Consider the following 6,000-nt stretch of genomic DNA (forward strand, 5'->3'; position numbering starts at 1 on the left):
GCGTGTGTGTGTGTGTGTGTGTGCATGAGCCTCCTTCCCATTCACAGGCCCTTTGTGTGGGTGTCTGTCAGCGGTGTTGTCTGCAGGCAGGCCCCCATTGTATTGAACCACTGCTCCTTATTGACTCAGGGCCCCCGGCGCTCCGTGTTCCCATGGCCCCCCAACCACGGCGGACGGAAGGCTGAAACCGGAGCCCCGGACCTCGGGAGAGTTTGTTTGCACTCCCCTTTCTCTCCCCTGGTGCTTCTGGAGCTCTTGTCCATAATGTGTGATTATGCGTGTATGTGTGTGTGTGTGTGTGTGTGTGTGTGTGTGTGTGTGTGTATGTGCGGCGAGTTGGACATTGAAAATCAAAGGTGATCACAGGTAATCATGTGGTCACAGCTGCAGCAGTTAACCGGGGAACCCCCAGTGCCACACATTGCGTGGTTAGGAAGTGTGTGTGTGTGTGTGTGTGTGTGTGTGTGTGTGTGTGTGTGTGAGCGTGTGTGTGTGTGTGTGTGTGTGTGTGTGTGTGTGTGTGTGAGCGTGTGTGTGAGCGTGTGATGGCTGGATGCTTCACAGAGAGGCACTCAGAGGTCAAAGAGAGAGCAAACATTAATGGAGAAGATTATTCTCTGATCGCTATTATCTCCTGTGTGACCTGCTGTGACCCCTCGCTGGTGTTGAGACAAATCTGGTTATCGTGCACAAAGTGCTCCCAGCACGTCGGCTGAACACGACGCCGCACGTGGCCTCGTTTACACACCGCAGCTTTAAGACACACTTTGATGTAAAAAGAGCAACAGATTGCACGATTAACCTTAGACAGACATACTTGTTTTAGTAAGTCTAGTGTCCGGGCCGTCTTTTTTACAAGTAAATGTTTTCATGAGGATCGTGTGGAAACAGAAGGCAGATTACAAAAGTTAAAGCAAATCAAAGTTGCAGGCCTGAGACTTTATATTTAAAAAATAAGAAAAAAGCTTTTAAACCTTGTTTGAATCACAAGGGCTTTCAACAGGTTCTTAAGACAGATACTTTTGAATTCAAATTGCATTATGGGAGCTGTAGGATGCAATATCTTTTGTGCAGCATCAAGTCCAAGAGTGCAGGTAACAACAACAGTTTGAATAAAATGCATTAATAAAGCAGCGTTCAGTTTTTATGCTCCTTATATCTGGAGCAGAAAACTGCAGATCTGCTGAATAGAATAGAATGGAATAGAATAGAATGACTTTATTGATCCCAAACTGGGAAATTGTGGCGTTACAGCAGCAGGTTATCCAACACACAATGTTAGCAAATCTAAACACAATATAATATTAACTACAAAGTGAATAAGTACTAAAATATATCAAAAATAAGAATGTGAATATATACAACCAGGATTTAACTAAGCATTACTAGTCTTAAATAGGAAGATTAAATATGAAAGATTAAAGGTAAATGTGCAAAAACAGAGTCGTAGATGATTATAAATTAAATATGAAAGATTAAAGGTAAATGTGCAAAAACAGAGTCGTAGATGATTATAAATTAAATATGAAAGATTAAAGGTAAATGTGCAAAAACAGAGTCGTAGATGATTATAAATTAAATATGAAAGGTTAAATGTAAATGTGCAAAAACAGAGTAGTAAATGGACAGTATTGACATAAGTTAAAGTGCATGAGTGTAGACATATTATAAGCAGAAACTATAAATGTAACGGCGAGTAGACAGCCAAATGAAGTGAACATGAGTGGAGGGATAATTTATAAATTTAACGTGCAGAAAAGATTACAGTATAGAGAGACAGACATTATCATGATGACAGTTCTCTGCTCGCATGAGGTGAGCTGTTGAGTTATGGCCTTCGGTAAGAAAGATTTCTTGTATCTGTCCTTGTGACAGCGGAGTTGTATCAGTCTGTTGGAGAAGCTGCTCCGCTGTTTGTCCAGTAGGGTGTGCAGAGGGTGATCAGGATTATCCATAATGGATAACAGTTTGTTCAGAGTCCTCCTCTCTGTCACCACTACAAAAGAGTCCAGCTTGCAGCCTATCACAGAGCAGGCCTTCTTGATGAGTTTGTCCAGTCTCTTAGTGTCACCAGCTCCAATGCTGCTCCCCCAGCAGACCACAACAGACTGATAGAAGATCTCCAACATCTTGCTGCACACGTTGAAGGATCTCAGCTTCCTCAGAAAGTACAGACGGCTCATCCCCTTCTTGTACACAGCCTGAGTGTTGGCCTTCCAGTTCAGTTTGTTGTGTATGTTGACACCCAGGTACTTGTACTCCTCCACCACAGACACATCCTCTCCCAGGATGCACAGCGGTGGTGGCTCTGTCCTCTTCCTTCTGAAGTCGATCACCATCTCCCTGGTCTTATCCAAGTTCAGAATCAGGTGACTTCTTCCTGTCCACTCCACAAAGTTATCCACCAGCTCTCTGCACTCCCTCTCTTGCCCATCATTTATACACCCCACCACCGCAGAACCTCTCAGCTCTTTTAAATCCAGGTTGAATACTCACCTGTTTACAGCTGACTTTAATTAAACAGCTTTAATAAGATTTTAAACTTTAACCTTGCACTGTAACTTTTAACTCTTTTTACTTCAATTTATTTCATTTAAATTATTTTTATTTGAACATATTTTCAGATTTAATCATTCCAGTGACTTTTAAATGTTCTATTTTGATGTTTCTTGCTTCCTCTGTCATGATGCTTTTTGATGTCTTGTGTGCCTTGTTGAAATGTGCGACATGAATAAATAAACTTGCCTTTATGTTAAGGAATAAGAAAAATAGGGATAGGAGAATTAAAAACTGAGCAGTTTTTTACTGGTTTAAACAAAACTGAAATGAATACTTACGTCTGTTTATGAGCTACAAAAGCAAACAAGACGGAGAGCATAAGCGTGTTTATTTCTCTATTGTTTTATTTAATGCCTGTAACTGATTTAGGTTAGGCTTTAGGTGTCAGGCCAGACTGTTGACAGCATGCTGAAGAAACAGTATTTTTAAATATATGTTCCACAGCAAATATTTTCAATAAGTTAAACATTTGACTATTAAAAGAAGACAAGATTACTGTGTTTAGTCAGAGACATGATCTATGTATGTACAGTACAGTAGACATACTGCTTTGTCCACAAGGGGCGTCAAAATCAACAGGAACCTGATTTCTTCACAAGAACCTTGATGTAGATTCTTCTTCTGTCATTTCTCTTTTCAGATTTTGTGTGATTTTTTTAATTAAAGTTAAGAGCAGTGATTCCAACGCTAGCTGATTGTAAACATTTTAGTCTATTTAAATTTTAACAGCATCAAATATACCTCTGTTAAACTGCGAAATGATGTGTGAACAAAATGTGTCTCAGGGTGTTTGTGGGGGTTGGAAATGTTTCATCCATCCCTCCATCCGGCTGTGTGCACAATGGAGCTTAGGGCAGCAAAAGTCTGTGTGTTTTTATGACACAAGAGACACACATACAAAAACATTCACTGTCGGCTTGGCGGGCTTTTCTGTGTGAACCTGGCAGGGGCACATAAATAAACACAAAAACACACACACACACACACACACACACACACACACACACACACACACACACACACACACACACACATAAACACTCTGGTAAAGGCATCATTACCATGTGAAAACGAAAGGGCAATTAAGATGTGGAGAGTTTACTGGCTTGTTGTGCGCTGGCCTCTCTTCTGTCCTTTTCTCTTCAGCCTCGCTTTATTTAAGGCCACCGTCTCCGAGTCAAGGCCAACACCGTCAACACACACACACACACACATGCTGTGCAAAGTAGTGTGTGTGCCTGTGGGTATGGTGGAGGTGGATGGTGTGTGGATGTGGTGGGACTTCTCTGTTAGCATGTGACAGAAATCTGTGTGTATGTTTTTAATCCTTTCTGTTTGCACATGAGTACCTGTGTTTATAGTTTTGTCTGTTAATCCAGCTACACACACACACACACACACACACACACACACACACACACACACACACACACACACACACACACAAACACACACACAAACACAAAAAACACACACATATGCACACAAACATAAACACTGCCATGTCTTGTCCCTGCTTGATTTTTATTTGTAGGATCTTGTAGTTTTCTTTGATGTCGTATTTAGTGTGTCTCTGTGTGTGTGTGTGTGTGTGTGTGTGTCTCTGTGTGTGTGTGTGTGTGTGTGTGTGTGTGTGTGTGTGTGTGTGTGTGTGTTTTCGTTCCTGAGGGTCTGCCTGCATCTGTTCACAACCGTGTGTTTGTTTATAAGCGACGAGTGTGTGGGAGAGCATGCGTGTGTGAGAATGTGTACACATAGCGGATCATCTCAGCGTGTGTCCCAGCACGTCTTTGGTGACAACACGTGTGTGTGTGTGTGTGTGTGTGTGTGTGTGTGTGTGTGTGTGTGTGTGTGTGTGTGTGTGTGTGTGTGTTGTGCGTGTGCGTGTGTGTGCATGTGTGTGTGTGTCTGAGGGAAGGTGCTGGTTCCCACAGCTCAGATCTAATTCAACTGTAACTCAATCTCCGTGTGAGTGCCGCTCCTCCACTGCTCTCCTCTCCCTCTGGGATGTGTGTGTGAGTGAGTGAGTGTATATATGTACGTGTGTGTGTGTGTGTGTGTGTGTGTGTGTGTGTGTGTGTGTGTGTGTGTGTGTGTGTGCATTAGTGGTGGGGAGACATTTCCCCTCTCAGACCCCTCAGTATCAATTTACTATGTCAACGCCAGGAGCTTGACGGCAGCAGCAGCCACGTTCGCACACACAAACACACACAAACACACACAAACACACACAAATATACAATTGGGACATCCTATACCCACCATTCAGACATCAGGGAGGTTATGGGACACTTATGATGTGTATGTGTGTGTGTGTGTGTGTGTGTGTGTGTGTGTGTGTGTATGTGTGTGTGTGTGTGTGTGGAGAGGGGGCAGACATGACATCTCACACGTACGTCCAACAAGCTGAGAGAAAACAGATGATAACGAGGTGTCAAATTGACAGTTGTCACTTTTAGCAGTATAGTAACATATTCTGGAAGTTGGTCTGGTAGCTGGAGAGGTGCCAGTCCACTTCCCGAGCACTGCCGAGGTGCCCTTGAGCAAGGCACCGAACCCCAAAACTGCTCTGGAGCGCCCGCTGTGGGCAGCCCCCTCACTCTGAGACCTCTCCATTAATGCATGTCCACAGGGTCCTGTATGTACATGTGTGTGTATTTCAGCCTATGTTTGTGTAGCATGTTCATTAGACAGAGTGTAAAACTGAATTTCCCCTATGGGATTAATAAAGTATAAATTATTATTGTTATTAAATTGTTAAATGAGTCAAGTAACATCAAGTCACAGTGGGCACAGTCTTAGATTTCTGAGAAGGAAGCTAAATGCATCTGGTTATAAGTGTGTGTGAGTTTGACCTTGCATGGACACAATAACATGGTTACATGTATGGCAGCATGCAATACATTATGTATGCAAATGATCATATTTTAACCTTACATGCATGGCTGGATTACCAATAACCTTTGTGACGACTATAGCTTATTCATTTGACAACGTCTTGTGTTTTAAGAGGCATTTTTGTGTCTGCAAATGTAAAAACATGTAAATAAGAAAATAAGACAACAAAAGGAAAAGGCGAAAATTTGATGAATCTTCCTGATGAAACCTTTTGTTTCTTCTTTATGACCTCAATTGGACATGGTAAGCCTCTGCCAGTAAGTTTTGATGAAGCTATAATTTAACTCACATGGCTCACAGCTTTATAAGTCACACTGGTTTAACACTGATTTTTTCATCATCCACACTTCATTTCAAAAGGTAGCGCTAATGCACCCTAACTGTGCCAATACTTCAACAAAATTAAAAGAAAACTGTTACCAATTAATGATTTAAAGACATTCACTCTCCTCCTCTTTCTCCCATTTATGCCTATGATAATCATACTTACATTCTTCTTCTTCTACATTTGCTAAACTCGAGTTTAAAACCTTCAGGACTAAC

Source organism: Labrus bergylta, chromosome 19 (assembly GCF_963930695.1).
Source record: "Labrus bergylta chromosome 19, fLabBer1.1, whole genome shotgun sequence".
Taxonomy (NCBI): domain Eukaryota; kingdom Metazoa; phylum Chordata; class Actinopteri; order Labriformes; family Labridae; genus Labrus; species Labrus bergylta.